The following is a 1,361-nucleotide window of genomic DNA, read 5'->3' on the forward strand; positions in this document are numbered from 1 at the left end:
ACTCTTTTGTTGTGTCGAAACACCCAGAACGGTAAAGTCCTTCTGCGCATACTTCTGTTATTCGCTCTAAGATGTTGATTATGGAGACGAATAACCGTGGCAGCTGCAATGTAGATCAGGCTGTGAACCTCTGTAACAGTAATCTCGCTAGCCAAACGATCAGCCAAAATTCTGTCAACGGAAGCAATAATGTTAGTAGTTGCCGAAGTAAACTTCAGTTTTGGGATCTTTGGCCTAGCGTCTGCGAGAATCTCAGCATACTCTGTGAATGCGACCTGGAATGCGGTCAAAGCCTCATTATAAATTGGGTCGACATCCCCAGTTACTAAGCTTCTCCTGACTACTGGATTCATGGAGTGCCTTACAGGTGGAGTACTTGTGTTACTCCTTTGACTAGTCCGGTAATTTGATGACTCCAGCCCAAGCTCAAGTGAAACCTCTTGCAAGATTCGTTGCCTAGTTGGTAAGGCAACTCGGTTGTTATTCACTATCACCCGGTACTGGTTGACGACGTTCTGTTCCGGAACATGACTTAGCTCCGGAAATCGGGTTATGAACGCGTCATGTAGTCGGTGTCTGTACCCTGATGGATTCACGTGACACGGTAATAGGCGCGGACGATAAATTCGTTGAGTTGGTTCGTCCAAACCATACGACGCCTAGGTCTCCCGTCCCTGGTGGTTGACGGCATCACCGCCAAAACATCCAAGAGCGAAGAGCCGCTCTGATGTTGTTGAACGACCCTTAACCGTGTTGGGTACTGTCTTCGTGTCCCTGGGGTCCCATTAAGAGAATTTAAATTGTTTTCCCCAATTTTATTCCCACGAGTATTGGGGAAGCAGTCAACCCTGCAACAGAGCCCCAATGTTGCAATGCCCCATGGTTACCTCCAAAGGTAGGGAAGGTATTTGGAGGGGAGCCGCTGAAATACAGTGTAACGTCACTGCAATTCATCCGATAGGCGCGTCGATCCCTTCACCCCGGATTACGGATTTGTTAAGGAGGTTTACTCCCCCTGAACGGGAAGATATTCGTAGCTGACCCGGTGGGTCATGTCATTATCCGCAACCAATGACACGCGCCTGGTCGCATGGAGCTCTGCGGTTGCAACTCAGGTGAGGATAAACCTGGTACGCCAGGTATATATATATATATATATATGTATATATTTGCAACTCAGGTGAGGATAAACCTGGTACGCCAGGTATATATATATAAGAAGGAATATTCCCTGCCAAGTGGAAAAAGCAAAAGTTGGTGTTGCTTCCGAAGCCTGGCAAGCAACCTGGAAACCCAGCGTCGTATCGTCCTATCTGCCTGTTGGATACAATGGGGAAGATGATGGAGAGAGTCATCTACAA

This window comes from Hermetia illucens, chromosome 2, assembly GCF_905115235.1.
Source record: "Hermetia illucens chromosome 2, iHerIll2.2.curated.20191125, whole genome shotgun sequence".
NCBI lineage: Eukaryota > Metazoa > Arthropoda > Insecta > Diptera > Stratiomyidae > Hermetia > Hermetia illucens.